The 15,545-nt window shown below is 23.7% G+C and overlaps 1 protein-coding gene across 1 annotated transcript in view; it reads right to left on the bottom strand.

The window, feature by feature from the left end:
* The window catches only part of LOC112593202 (neurotrimin-like), a 177,344-nt gene that overhangs the window by 92,317 nt on the left and 69,482 nt on the right, over positions 1 to 15,545 (bottom strand). The window lies entirely within an intron of this gene.

Genomic DNA, 15,545 nt, shown 5'->3' on the forward strand with positions numbered 1-15,545 from the left:
TATGCAAAATATGTCAGCTGTTTAATTACCGAACCAGCCAGCCACACGTCGATGACTGTTTACAGACCCAAAATACGTATAGGTGCATAACTCCATCTTCGCAATGTATATTGGCCAGTTACTAGTTATTTTTTTTTTTTTTTTTTATTGTTTTAAAATTGGACTAAATATTATAATATATATCAGATGCGTGTCTATCCGATTTCCCCCGTGACCGCGGAAATGTCGACACCATACTTCATAATATTATTATATTATTATATACGTAGTAAATGAAGTGCCTACTTAATTTTAACATACGCCATATTTAATACACCAGATATTACACTTTACCTAGCTAGTAGTTAACGAATCGCCAAATTGACAATGCACAATGATATTGTGTGTTATATACTACGTGTGTAAATTTAGTATTTATAGTTTCAACAATATTTTATTCTGAACTCGGGCTGACTGATTAGTAAAAATTGTGATGTTTTATGAAACACGAGAAATAGAACGTTTATTATAATATTGACGTCGCAGAATATTGCAGACTATATAATATAATATGCAGAAAAAAATAAGTAAAATTTAACAACATTAATCGCGACGGTCATGTAACACAGCGCAGATACGTTACGTTTAATAAGTGCACATTGACGTAAAATCAATGCATCGTGGTAATTTTATTAATTTCAATGTAATTTCGACAGTAAATAATAATAAATTCTTCTTCGTAGTTATAGGTTGTAATGTTTAGCGTATTATATTACACGTATAACTACGTATTATGCGCGCGTCATAACATAATATTATATGTGTAGATAATGCCCACAGGTAAAATGTTCCGTTAAACGTCGGTGAAATATATAAAAGCCATTAAAACACATTATTTGCATACAATCAAAGTACCCGATCTTCCATTAGTAGTCGATCAGCAATCGGTATCCATTATTATACCATAAAACATGCATACAATTTTTATATTAATATAAAATACATAGTAATAAGCGGTTCATAAGCTATATGCTCACTACCAGGATTTTTCTTTAGTAAAGCATTAAATTTATTCAAATTCTCTAGATTTTTCATGCTACTTAAGAAGTTTTCAATGACAATATGAACTTCCATTTTTTAAATGTAAACCCTCTTTAGTTATGGTAAATTATTTAGTGGACATTTTTTTTGTACTTTATTTGAAATTCAAGCGAGTAGGTAGTTTTTTAGTTGTTAAAATATAATACTAAGGATATTAGTCCATAAAAATGGTTTTAAAAATATACAAACCGTATGTAATATTGAATCTAGTATTTATTATAAGTAACTACTTGGATAATTTTTAAAATTATGAATGTTGTTAGATTAATATTAACTATGAAAATTTTTAAATCATCGTAGTATTCATATCCTTCTAACGCTATACCATAAACTTTTTATTCTCAGTATAAAAAGTTAAAATAACTCGAAAACTACTAGTTTGAATTTCAATTTTGATACATCAACGTATTCATAAGAATTTCCAATAAGTAACTCATAGTGGGAAAAGGAAATTCTCATTTCACAAATAGAAGTTTGTATCCTTAACGTAATACTCTTTTCTTATAAGTAATAAAACAATTTCAAAAATGCGAAAATATTATTTTTAGTATATCGATTTAAAAATTGCAAAAATAAGATCTTAAATAACCACAATAAAGAAAATAAAAGAGGGGAAATATCTATTATTATTAATTATATTTTTAACTATGATTTTAGTTCCATATTTTAAGAATAACATATTTTTCTAAAAATGTTGATAGATATATAATGTTGTATATATATATATATATATATATATATATATATACATATTAGAATTTAAAACCAATAGCTCATTCGTATAACTTACAAGTTTTTAAATTAAAGATGAGTGGAGTATTGCATTATTAAAATTTTACTGAGTCATCATCTGTATACCTGCTTGTGCTTTTTAATTTTTTTATAGTTAGTATTTTTTCTTATATTATTTAAATGATTGTAATATTTTGTTGAAATAATGCCTTTCAAAATGTCATAATTTTAACAATAGTTTTTTATTCATTTTTTTTTTCTATATTTGCTCTAAATTCAATGTCAACATGTTTATGTAACCGAAAGCTGTTAGTAAGATGTCTTCTTAAGATTACATAGATAAAAAAAACGTGTTCTTGAAAACTCTATTGTGAATAACTACTTATGTAATAAATTATACAATAATTTTAGTGTCGCGAGAATTCTTTAAAAACCTTAGTGTTGTTTTATTTTATAAAAGAACAAAATAATTTGTAATTTTGACGTTACTTTAGTAATAAGTAATTATTTTCGTTCAAATCCACCACAAGCAGAATAATATTATAAATTAATAGGACTGAGAAATGGTTGCATTTACAACTTTTTTTTAAGCAGTACTTACTTGTTTTTATAGCTATAAATTAGCAACAAATGTACTTCGTTAAACCAAAAATTAAAACTATAGTTATTATTTCATTTTTTTAGTAATATACAATTTTAAGAATTTTACAGATTTTCTAATGATATTTAATGAACATTTATATATATAAATATATATATTTACACTTGAATAAACTATTTTTTTCCAAATTAAATTTTTATAATTATGTATATTTTTCAATATTTTATTATAATATATTTTTATTTTACTAACTTTGTTGGATGTTACGGATATATTATTATTGTTATTGTCTATTTTATAATTTGATTTAGCTTTTTAAAATATTTGGTATTATTCCTATTAATAATCATTTGTTAATTTTTGTATTGTATTCGAAAATTAATCTTTTAAATAAAGTTCTATTTTTGAAACAATTCTTCATTTTTTTTAAGTTGTACATTCACACATTTCATAATTATTACTATGTATTTTATTATTATTATTGTTATAGTTATTTATTTGTTTAGTTTCAACAAGAATTATTACTATCATTATCTTTAAATGCTACTTATTACTCATCTTTTGATTTGATTTTGATTTTTAAGTCTTAAATTGATTTATACATATAAGTATTATTTTGAAATGTATGACTAATATATTTTTATTTGAGTTCCAAATATTTTAGTAGTAAATCAGGTATTTTATTTTGTTGCTTCTGATATTATATTTTATTATTATTCATATTTTTTTTGCCACAACAACTTTTTAATTTCTTGGACTGAATTGTTTATTATTGTAATATTGTATATTACGGATCGTTTACATTTCTTTGTAACACGTGTACTAATCGGAAATAACATCATGATCACCGTAAAATAATATCATATTTTTCAAAACGTTGCTATAATTAAAATTTGATACTTTTATTCAAAAATTTAACAAGAACGTTTATTTAAAAAATATATTAAAACGTTAATTTTTGAGGTCTATTAAAAATCAAAATCAAATACAATATTAATATTGTCATAAATTTAAGAAACATGTATTTTGAATGCCGTGTCCACCTCATAAATCGGGTTCAGTTTCCACCTCTGCACCACTGCTGTATTTGTATATAGCGAGCACCATTTCTAAGACCGAATTTAGGACAACTACACGTGATCGTGCAGACAGAAAGTGCTATATGAATATGGTTGTCACGGTTTTAGGAAGTTTATATTCAAAGAACGCGATTTGAATTTTATGTAGGTATTGTTTTTATCTTATTTCACGAGAAACTATAACGAACATAAATGACAGGTAGTATACAAGGTGGGTCTGCAACGCGTTTTATTGGACGTTAAATCAATCCTCAGCGATTGGATTTTTTCGCACCGGAATCGTTTTTGAATACAATCGCCCTTACGCATACATATTCTCGTCCAGATCAATAAAAATATTATACGAAAATGAAATAACACAAATTTGCATAATGGTTATTGAATTTGATAAGTATAGCTTCTAAATTCAAATACCTCGTAAAATATCAGTAAATATTTGGTACCTATATGAATATAAAATAATCATATCATCGATATGACATTAATTTCAATCGATACTATATTTCCAAAAAGACAGAGTAGGTGTATATAGTTCTTCAACCTGGCCATTGTTTGTAGATTTAAAAAATAAAAATGTAATGTGTGTATAATAGTTATTAGATTATATAGGTTAACCACCACTATTGGCGTAACTTAAAGAAAGTGGTAGTAATATGTTTAACAATAATTATTGATTATTTTCATCAATAATAAATTAACTACAAAGTACAAAGTATGTATAATAGTTCATATAATGTATATATGTTCCGCCTTCCGTGTGTGAAGTATAAAGAGAAAACCTAATTTGTACTAGACATTGTTTCTATCGTTAACGATTAATTGCTCAAACTTTTGATTAAGAAAAGTGTATGATTTGTTTCAGACAACTTTCATGAGCAATAAAAAATATATCTAACGTTAAAAATGTTTAAATAGTTAATATTTTCTAATCGAATAAATTATAGTATTCTTTATTGTTATCAATTTAACATGTCCATTTTATTCAAACTGAATATAATATGGTTTACTGCATTTTACATGATATGATGGATTAATGTTTTATAGATATTAATTAAATGTTTAAAATGTAATTATTATTAATTTTTTTTTAAATTTTTCAAATTTATTTTTAATTGAATGTAATATTTTATCCGCTTTATAAAATAGGCATGTCAAATTTTAAAATTATTTTTAGACTTAGTACCGTGTCATAAAAGTATATTTTAACTAGCCTTGTTATTTTTTTTTTTTTTTAATTTAAATAATAAATTAAATAACGTAACATTATTAATTGACAAGTCTTTTTATAAATAGTAATGAGCTACAACTACTCACTTAAGATTTTTAGTTATATGAATTTATTTTATTCATAAAAAATAATTTTAGATTAATAAAATACATTTTAAAATAAATGTATACAAACAATGTACACTAGTATCTTATAAAATCGTTTTCAATTTTTAGCCATCTGTAGCGAGAGTGTTGATATTCCGATCATGGTTTTGATTATTGAAAATTAAATAGTTTACCAAAATATATTTAAAAATGTTTCTTATACAATGTTTCTAATGTAGATGAGAATAATTTATTTTTGAATGGTGACTGGATAAAATTTTAGCTATTAAACATAAAGAATGGTCTCATTGTAAACATTGATACAAAAAACTAGTAATTTAAATGGTTTGCTCTAAAATAACTGGAACAGAAAAACAAAACTATTTATTATTTAAGAAATCAAACGATCAAGGTGTTTTAATTTTAAACTGCAATTTAAAAGAAGTAATGTTCCAAAGTTATATTATGTAAAGATTTATTTTATTATCAGTATTGATTTGTCTGAAGTAATTTCCTTTTAGATCTGAGCAAAGCGTTGAATGAATTTTTATAATAATAATTTTTAATAAACGCCTGTGTGTAAAATAACTATTAAAATACTTTAGATATTTGATTTCTTTAATAATAATTAGGTTTTGTTTTTCAATCGTAGTTGGGTTAGTTTCAAACAAACCACACACTTTTTTATGTGATATGACGCAACGAATCTATTGAAGAATTATTTTTACAGTCCTTTATTTCTAAGTATATAGAACAACAGGTATCTTCTATGATGTATATTATATTTTCATTTACAAGTTACACTTGTAGATTAACGAGGTCGATTTGGTAAAATAACTCATAAGAAAATGCGGCGCATCGCCCGTCAGATCACTAATAATTTAATCATATTGAAAAGTTTCCTAGAGCAAAATTTCATCGAATTAAAAATTTATATTTAATGTCGGTTTTTCGTCATGTTGCACCTTTGAACCTTAATAGTTAAAATATTAGTTTCCATTCGAGTATCAATCTTATGTCCGTTTACCTTTTGAATACAACTGAATTTAGCCAATAACAGTTGATTAAAATAAATAATATGTAGGTATTTAAGGTTTGACTATTTTTAACCATTATTATAATGTTTTATATGATTTAACATTATATTCATTGGAAGTATATAAGCCGATTCTAATAATTTAGAAGCTACATTTAATTGTTATTGTATATATTAAATACAACACTACACTATTTGTAGACATTTTGAGTCATCACAAAAACCCAACTTATTAAATATTAAATTATAAGAAAATAACTAAAAACATTTTTCTTCATATAAAATAAAATATGTTTGAATAGTTTATATTATTTTTATTTTTAGTTTCATTATGAACTATTTACGAGTAATCTTATTTTACATTTTTAAGTTTTTTAATCGAGCAAAATCTTTTATATTGATATTTTTAGAAAAAAAAACAATGAAAATGACAAATATCAAAAAAGTTTAAGGATAAAAATATTTTATAAGTTGTAGTATGTATAATATCAATAGTTTAATGCTTTGGAGCTTCATGGAAGCACAGATAATGGAATACTTGCGGAGAAAATATAACAATAAATCATATCACATCACAATGCAAAATATGCAAAATACTCCAGAAATCCATCGGATTTTTAAACTTAACACAATCTTAAATTATTCCTGGGATCAGGATCTAAGAACTATCGAACAACATGAAAGTTATCAAAGTCTATGAAAAAATCATTAAAACCATAGAATTAAATAATTTAATAAACATGTCATAATATAATAATGTACATTATAAATCATAATATTTTAAATTTAAATAAAATTATAAGTAATTATTTGTTATGTTTCCATACTATAAAATATCTTATAGAAAAATTAAACGAAATCTATCAGGTAACATAAAGTATAGAAACAATTACATTATACAGTTTTCATAGAAAATGTTTTACTGGTAATAATAGTTATCGAAATATTTTATGCGAATACATTCACTGATTTGTTTGAATTATTGAGCACTTTTACCTAGAATATATAGATATTATTTTAAACCTATATTATAAGATAATATGTATATTATACTATTGGAGAATTATTTTAAGAAATATTAGAAAAGTTATTACGCATCACTTGACTTTTTACTAGTGATTCGGTTTATTCAATAGAAAACATTAAAAAAAAAAAAAAAAAAAAAAAATACAATCAAATAACTTAAAAGTTTTTTTTTTTTTGGAAATTATCACTTGATAATATATTGCTTTTAAAATTTGTATAATATGTTGTATACCAAATTAAATCAAAATTTGAAGAACTGTAATAAAGAGAATACGTATTATAATAGGTACCATATTTTAATACCATTTAAACTCGTATTATTTATACAATTGTTTTTAAAACCATAAAATATCGATTAACATAAATATTCCAAATAAATATACAATAATTTTTTGGATTTTAATTTTATTTTAATTTTTTAACTGTTAAAAGAAGAAAAATGGAGAAATATAGAAGTGATACATATCATTATAAGTTACTTTGAATACTTATTATGATAAATATTTATTTATTTTTACTGATGTTGCATTAATAATTCTTAATTAAAATTTCCGTAACGTTATATTGCATAATTATCGCGGTTGTTTCCTAAAGTACCAAAATGCAATAATGTGAAAATATAGCACCTATTATAATATACTATAATATTATACCAATAATAATAAAAAAACTTTTTATGTTTTTTTATTTCAGCTGCCTGTATGAAATATCATCACTGTAAAAAATAATAAAATATAAAAGACAATGTTTCTTCACGAGATTAACACGTAAAAACAAAGTCGTCGTGTAATTTTTTAACAACAACAGACGATTAACAGTTAAGTTATTGTAACTAGTAACTACCAAGTATACTCAAACGATCCCCTGAGGTTATTTTATTAAAGATAAATGCTTTGTTTAACGGGTCATTATTATAGTACAAATTACAAATGAATTTAAAGAATAATCTCGATTGCAATTTGTACAACTACCTCATTTGTTTATGGCATTTATTACTGTAATTGTAAATAAGTTTAAAATTATTTTACGATTACATACCTACTGATAAATACCTCGTATCATAATTTTAAAATACTAAATAGACGACCAAAATTATCAATTATAAAACTTCGATAGTAATCCAATGTCTGTTACCGTGTACGTACGATATGTATAACATTCAATTTAATGACTAATATTGTTGTTTATAAATCTCTGTAACTTCATTTAAATACAATGCCAAAACATATGATTTGGTTATCTCACACAATAATTTCATGACAGACATAATATTAGATTACATAAACATTATACGTAAAAAATAATGTTTTGATGTTTAATTTCAAATCAATTCATCGATAGTAGACTTACTACCTACTTTTATTCCCTTTTCTTGGTACCTATTTAAGCATATAAATTATTCACGGAATCAAAACATAAGTAGGTACATAAAAAAATAATGTTGTTAAGTATAATATACTCAGGTGGATGTTTCTAAATTTCAAAGCCCAAAATTTCCAAAACGTTAAAACTAAATAATTCAGTTATATCCATGAAATAAAATAGGTACGAATTGACTTTACATACCATACACCATATCACACTACTGAATACACAAAATCTACACGGTGTATTTAAAATTATTTAATAGACAATACACTACAAACATTGTGAAATACTGTAATTATAAACGCAATACTCATTGTTATTATATTATGATAAATATAAACTTTTAATATGATAACTTGTTTTTTTATTTTCTCACTATAGTTCTGTTTAGTGTATGGCCAATGTAAAGACATTTTATAAACCCGCAACATCTCTATATGTAAACAACGTTGTTCGAATTCTCCAAAATAACAATATACATTATAATTGAAAACAAAACCAATCTTTTAAAAATAAACCACTAGGAGCTCACGAAATTTAGAGTTCTATTTAAATAAACAAAGCATTTACATTTGTAACATTGATTATTCTATGAGTCGTCAAATATTAATAAACCATATTTAATTTAAAAATTTTAAAATATTTGCCTCATAATAATGATTATAATATTTATTATTACGATATTTATTATTTCTACATAATTATAAATCGTAAAATCCAATAGGTTATATATTACATTAAAATTTTTTTAAATAGAAATAATTCGCAAATATATTTATCAATGAATTACTCAATAATATTGTATTACTTTCATTTCAATACACATTTTAAAATGTTTATAAATAAATTACGTTTAAGTACTATCATCTATCAATTAAACTATATTTTATACATTTAGACATTTAGTTTGAAAAACTTAAAATTCAAACAAAATATAAATGTATGCATGAATGGTTTTGATGAATTTAATTAATTATTAATACGAAGTATAGTTTTTAAATTATTGTACCCCAATATGCTAAAATATATTGTTCAAATTAAAAAATAAATGGAATTTTTTTTATATAGTTTACTATTTTATACTAAATAAATAATAATTATTTTTATTTTTCATAAAATATAATTGAGAATAAATATTATGACGTTAAAACAAAACTATGAATAATATTAAAAATTAACGATTAGAACATAAAAACGAAAAGAACAATACAAATTACTGTAAATCAAATGCTGTTCTTTAAAAATAAAATTATATTTCCAATAATATTAAAACGTTTAAATGTTTTAAAAATAAAGCTGCTTTTTCAGTTTTTTTTTTTTTTTTGGTAACACAAATATATTTCTACTATAATGTAGAATCTCTTCACCTCAATCGTTGATAGAAGAAACTATTTTTCATCGTTGACTTATTTTCTAAAACAAGAAAGTTTCTCTTCCGTATTATGTACATTAATCTTATTCGAAACACTAATGAATTATTTATCTCTAGACTCATAACTAAAAAATATTATGAACGTCTGTGTGCTTTTGTTTATATACGTCTTGTCTTATATTGTATTATATAAGTATACTGTGTATAATATATATTATACGTATAAAATAAAAACCATAGAGTACAGACTTCAATAAAGTTCAGAAATACATATAATATGCAATATACTGTACATATATCAAATAACGTATATTGACTACGGGTATGAAATATTATAATTAATTTATCACAATAAACTAACAATAATTGTATGTATCAATATTAATCATTTGTTGGTTATGTACTTATGTATGATATTGGGTGCACAAGTTTAAATTTAATAATTGTAAATTACTATGGTCTTATATATGCACATTTCTTGGGATGTACGTTATATACACGTTTATTATACGTTATATATACGTTTTTTTATCCAATATAAATATAACAGTTCGACAAGACGTCTGATGATGTAAATTGTATATAATCGTTTATGAGTTTTGTAAAATTTTTATTGAAAATGAATGATTTGAGAACTCGTGTACATTGTACAAGCATTAAAGATAAATCTTGATTTGTACTTATTTATTTCATTGTAAATATTTTATTCAGATTGAATTCTAATAGTATTTGACTGTATCAAAAGTTATACTCGGAGTACTATTAATAAATACAAATACATTTAGTCAGTCACCGTGTCTTAGTGTTAAGGTAGCATAAACTGATTTAAAGTGGTTAATTTTAAGTCGATGTTTACTGTACCAGTCTACCATTAAATTTAGCTGAGACTGTAAGTTAGTTGAAGCTGTAACTGAATTTTCATGAATTGAAATAATATTTTTGTCGTCAGCAAAATAAGCAACTAAAAGTAACATATATAAGAACATTCCGTTAAGTTTTTTGATTTAAGTCTAAAATCAAATTTTTATTATTTATCATGTTATCTACCAACCTTAATTCAAAATTATAATATTATAGTTTATTCTTAAAAACTTGGTATTCAACTAATTTCATTATCGTTTACTACTTCAATTAGAAAAATTATTTAACTCATTTAAAGAATTGAAAAATTAATTTCGATTTTGCATTGTTTTATGTGTGGCTTTAGCATATTGAAATAAGTGCGTCATTTTAATATTCTTGTGAAGTCATAAAACCTATTATAATAAATTATACTAATAAGTACATTTTTTCTATGTAACTTCCTAACAATCTCATGCGTTTTCCTTTACGAAAAAAAAGAAGAAATACAACGGCTTCAGTTCCAAGCTGTTTCCTGCTTATATACTCCTTTTTCGGTTACGCATTTATTCTAATTGTCGCCTGTCCGGGATAGTCTACTCTACCAGTGAGTGCAAGTGGTGTCCAAGTACTCTTTACACGGAGATTGCATATATATATTATACTGCATTATACATAGGTGGGGACCTTCATCTTTAAACGTTTGTAACTCGAGTTCGGTAAGAAACTATTTTGTTTCCTTTGTTAAAAGGCCGCATAATGGTTCGGCGGTATCAATGCATGTAATCGAAATATCGACTTGCGTGGCAAACGACCTCTACTCTTTGGTTTTCCCCCACAAGATAAAACGATGGCAATAAAAATGTGGGTGAAAAAAGTAAAGAAAACTCAAAGATACTATTGCAGTATATAGCTACTAATACTACCTTCTCGTGCGCAATAACAATTATATCGGAAAACGATTTTTTTTTCTAGTTAATATATTTACATAATACGATTTTTCCCGGTGGTTTGCAAGCAACTTTGAGATAATACGAAAATATAAGCGTGCTTTATGTTACCAGCCAACTTTCCATTAGTATTAAATAAGTATGTAAATTGAGTTTTCGACGTCGGGTCAGTATTTTTTTTATTATTGAAGGACGTAACGACCGCTACTGTCACTATCACGATTACTAGTTACTACTACTAATACTAATTTTATTATATTTTCTGTGGCAAATGATTTATTTACGACTACCGACGTTAACTTTAATGCATAGAATATTAAAATAAAAACAAAAAACATACATTATTATCAGACAGCTCGATAGAATAGTTACTATAAAACTCATTCCGATTACATCGAAGTACCTATATAATATAACATCTTATTATTGTTTTAAAAGTTATTTAATTTCAAAATATCCGAAGGAATAATTTCCTTATAACTACGTTGAGGGTACATGAGAAATCGCAGACTTTTCCAAATGTTATTATTACGATAAAAACTGGCACATACGGCGTATATTTCCGGAATCATCGATGCAACAGAATATGTATAAAATATGTTTTAATATATTAATATTTTATTATTATTAAAATTTACAATAAATAATTTTTGAGGTGTGTTCTTATTTTTTACTTAATTTTCTTAATCTATATTATATTTTGCACGCGTGCTTCCTATTTATTCGTATGATCATTCATTATTATATATTACATACTATCACAATATTAAATATAAAGATGTTATAAAATTAAAATTCTGCCATTGTCATAAATTATACCTAGATATTTTAAGCAAAGTACAAAAAAGAAAAAATAACTGTAAGTAAAACAAACGAGTAAATGAGAAACTTAAATAAATCCGATAAATAAAATCTACTTAATAAATGTGAAGTTATTTATTATTTAACTATTTATTTTTATTTTTTTTTTTTTTTTAACACGAAAACACACAATGAAAACCTGAAGTTCAGTATGGTACTCGAAAACTCACGGTGGATTTTTTCAAGTCAAAATAAAAACGTAAAATACTAAAATTTTCAAAACATTAAATTGTTCATAACTTGAGTTTTCTTTCTTCGGAAAAAAAAATAAATTATGAATATTGTGTAATTTAATTTTGCGTTTATATGTTTTACATTTTATTAACGCGAAACCAATTTAAACAAATAGGTATACAGCAAACAATAAATAGTACGTTTGTTTTCTATTTTATACTTTCCTCCGGTTATAGTAAGTATAATTTATTATGATTTTAAAAAAATAAGATATTTTATCCGGTCTCTCATCACGATTTAAAAATTGCATCTACTTCTTAATGTCATATAAATAAATGTGAGTATACGTAAAATATGTATAAAACATTAACGTTTGAAATATTATTACAAAGTACGTTTTATATTTATATACCCTTGATAAAAAATACATTTTTAAATTTAAAATGTTTAACAACTTTCATAACTGTGTATACGTACAATAGCGAAATAATAGAACATATCAAAGATGTTAAATATATAATAATAATTAATACTGTGTTGATTGTACTGGTGAATTTCATGTACGAAACATTATGATAAATTAATAAATAATATGCCTATAGATTTCTGATTACTCTGTCACAAAACAAACAAACGTGTTTACACACAAAATAAATATAATACTTTTACCAACCTCATAAGCTATGGTTAATTAAAAATTGCATAATTTGAAAAACATATTTTATATTGATTGCCTTTCGCCACAAATCGTACGTGAATTCATGATATCTCACGAAAACATATATTTTTTACACTGTACAATATACTATTTCATGTGGTTTATTTATCCTGTAAAGTATTATTAATTAATATAATTTGGCATTTTCATGAATAATAATTATATACGTATATTTTATAATTTGTTTTCGTCTAAAACTTCCAGTCACCTAGCTATAATAACGCTGATGATTAATTTTCTCAGTTATTGTACCAAGCGTCAAACAATCATTGCCATATAAATGAAGCTATGTTATATTCTGCTAATAATGGTTATCGGATATAATTAAGACGATTTAGTGGACGGTGTATTAGACACTAACTATTTTAGCCGAATGGTGTCTTACTTACATAACCTAACCGATGATTTTTGATAGATATGCATATGATTTTATTTATTATATACACAGTAAGTACATTTAATATAATATAATATTGCACACTTGTCATTTTAACAGTAAGTAATAGTTAAGTCATAAATAATAATTTATTGTATTTTATGATAAAATAATTTTTTATTATTACGGGCATAAAGAGTAAATTTAGTTTTAGTATAATATTGGGATTTAAATACCTAAACTTATTTAGAACTATGGTATTAATATTTATTATAAACTTTAAACATTAAGTTAGCTTTAAAATTAATACCATACAACATACTCAATCGAATTGTATTTTGTTTTACATTTTGCACGGCACCTAATTACCAAAATAGTTTTATGTATTTCCTACTATATAATTGCGCATACAATAATGTTAAAAGCCTAAAAATATACGCATTAATATAATTGGTTTAAAATAATATAAAATATAAACTGTTATCGCCTATATAAGAGTTTACAATAAATTATTTACTGAATTAATTTAACATTAAATATGCTTTTACTTATATCCAATTTTAATATATTACAAATAATAGTTATGTAGATACGGATCGAATAATTTAATACGCAATTACGTAATAATACTAATTAAGCGTATTAAATTATTATTGTTTCTAGTAAAATGTATATACTATAATGTACCTAATATCCAAGTATAATACTGAGAAGTGTCTAGTGTGTCTATACTTAAAGTTAAATTTATCTACTATTCTGTATAGATGAATTTTTTTAAATTATTTAAATAAGAATAACTAATATCGATTAACTCGATTGTGTTTAATATTTTTAGTATTTTATCATCTAAATAAATAGTTTAAGTAAACTTAATATACGTACGTACATTATTGTAAAATAAATAGTAGGTTTACTAATATTTTTGTTGAAACTTTTGACAAATATGTTACTTATAAATCACATCACTGTCCATTAAACAAGCGTAAAACAATTTACCTCAGCTTAATAAATGTTTAAACACTTAATATGTTGATCGATTTTTAGTATTATTGTATAACTTTGATAAAAATAACTGAGTTTTTTAAAAAAATTAATATAATATATATATTTTTTATTTTTTTTTTTTTAATTCGATTTAGCCGAGTAGGATATTGTTCATAATTTTAGCCAGTCTTCTTCAGTATTACTACAGTGTAACCTACTGACGATGAAGATGCAGGCATACGAAAAAATATAATATTAATATTCTTTTGGTCGTAATTTAACGTGACAAGATGTGATGAAAAAAATAAATAATCTATATTATGTAGGTATAAAGGTCATTTTTGGCTAAATAATAATAATTGGATGGATGTCACTTAAAACCGGTATAAAACTGCAAAATCCGTTTGGACTAAGTTCTTATAAGAACTGCAGACAATCAAATTACTAATATGTCACTAAAGAGCTTATTTATAATGTTTTCACCCTTTAGTCACCTCAATAAACGCAGTAATGTCAACAGCTGTTGACAATTCATTTTAGACGAGTTAAAATTGATCCAATAAAACGTACACCTATCAGAAATGTACAAGTATTGGAGTTATAAAAATATATCTATGTATATTATAACAACGTATCTATGAATATTTTTTCTTTTAAATTAATGTTTTAAACATTCAAAAAAAAATTAATTTTAATTTTAATTTATACTCTAGTTATAATTTATTAACTATTTATTCGAAAGTCAATTTTTATACATTGAAATGATTGAAATAAAGTTATGCTCCAAAATTAGAAATCACTATTGCACATTATTGTTTTTATAAAAATATTTGAAAATTGTAAAGTTTTGTAAATATTTTTTACGTGATTTGAAATCAATTATCATACTAAAAAATGAACAAAATTTTTAATGTTATAATTTTTAAATTTTTATTTTTTTGAATAGTATACGACAGTATATGATAGTGAATTTCGTACTCTCAAACAGAATATTTTAAATTTTCGATTTTAAATCGAATTTTGGATCGATAGTA

The sequence above is a fragment of the Melanaphis sacchari genome, unplaced genomic scaffold (genome assembly GCF_002803265.2).
Source record: "Melanaphis sacchari strain LSU unplaced genomic scaffold, SCAv2.0 Contig1_pilon_pilon, whole genome shotgun sequence".
NCBI lineage: Eukaryota > Metazoa > Arthropoda > Insecta > Hemiptera > Aphididae > Melanaphis > Melanaphis sacchari.